General features: G+C 57.5%; 1 long non-coding RNA gene across 1 annotated transcript; it reads left to right on the top strand.

Moving 5' to 3' along the window:
* Positions 1–190: 190 nt before the first annotated feature.
* On the top strand, positions 191–1,061 carry LOC102496916 (uncharacterized). The gene is made up of 4 exons (XR_336353.3): positions 191–281; positions 409–461; positions 852–914; positions 1,016–1,061. It is a non-coding gene; the product is annotated as an uncharacterized LOC102496916 (long non-coding RNA).
* Positions 1,062–1,296: the final 235 nt, after the last annotated feature.

Genomic DNA, 1,296 nt, shown 5'->3' with positions numbered 1-1,296 from the left:
TCTCTCTGCCTTCTGTCCTGCATGGTCAACACTCTTGCCACTCCCTAACCTGGGAGCAGGTGACTGGTGGTCCCAAGCACACTGCGGGCTGCCCCCTAGGGCACTCAGAGCTGTCTTGGCAGAGGTGATGGATGAAGACCAGCTGCCCTGCTGCGTCCATATCTGATTATTCACCATCTTTCTCCTCCTAGGAGACCCGTTACTATCCAACACCTTCACTGAGACTGGCAGCCACTGGCCACAGGGACCTACTGGGCCCCCAGGTCCTCCAGGGCCTATGGGTAAGCCAAGTCAGACTTGGGGTAAGGAGTAGAGTTGGTAGAGGGCAGGTACTAGGGTGTGAGTGTCAGGATAGGAGACCTGGCACTGTGCCCTTTTCTAGCCCTGAGGACTCCTGTTTTATTCCAGGTCCCCCTGGACCTCCTGGGCCCACTGGTGCCCCTGGGAGCCCTGGGCACACGGTGAGTCGTTCTCCAAGTGCTTCCGCACACACACTCACCCATTCTTCCATCCGTCCTTCCTTTACTTCATTCAACACAAACTGATCGACCATTTAATGCAGACCACCTCCCATAAATCTTTCCATGGAATCCATGCGACACGAAGCAAGTTATGATTATTGCCTAAGGGCAAGAGAAGCCAAGGTTCTTTCCCTGAAGCTGTGGCCCGCATGTGGCGGTGTCCAGCTCTGGGGAAGAGATGCGGTCAGACTCCTGCCATCTGACACTGAGCTATGTGAACTGCCCGCTGTGTACCTGGCCCAGGCCAAGTTGGGGTTCCCTCGACCCTTCTGCCCTCAAGCCTGCTCCACCCTACCCCGTACAAAGCTCAGCTCTTGTCTTGTTGCTCAGGGACCCCCAGGCCCCATCGGACCCAAAGGAATCCCTGGCCACCCAGGAGAGAAGGGCGAGAGAGTGAGTACCCAGGCAGCCCCAGACGGGGTCCGGGGGGTCCGGAGGGCCTCAGGTCAGAGACCCTGACAGCTGATGTCATTCCTTTCCTCCCTCCTGCACAGGGACTGCGTGGGGAGCCTGGTCCCCAAGGTTCTGTGGGACAGCAGGTAAGTGATACTGGCCACCCTCAGCTACCCCTGCAGGGTCCCACAGGCCCAGACTCGCTCTGGCTTCATACCCTGGAACCAGAGCCCCTAGCCCTTCTTGTTTGGTCCAGCGTAGCTCCTTCTCCTCTCATTTACTTCCTCTCTCTGAGACCCTTCATCCTCTCTGTATCAGCCTACCTCCATCTTCCTCACTCTGGCTCTCTGCGTCTCTGTATCTGTGTGTGTGTGTGTGTGTG

The sequence above is a fragment of the Tupaia chinensis genome, unplaced genomic scaffold (genome assembly GCF_000334495.1).
Source record: "Tupaia chinensis unplaced genomic scaffold, TupChi_1.0 Scaffold135038_1, whole genome shotgun sequence".
NCBI lineage: Eukaryota > Metazoa > Chordata > Mammalia > Scandentia > Tupaiidae > Tupaia > Tupaia belangeri.
Note: the sequence above shows the minus strand (reverse complement) of the source record. Positions and strands in the feature narration are given on the sequence as shown.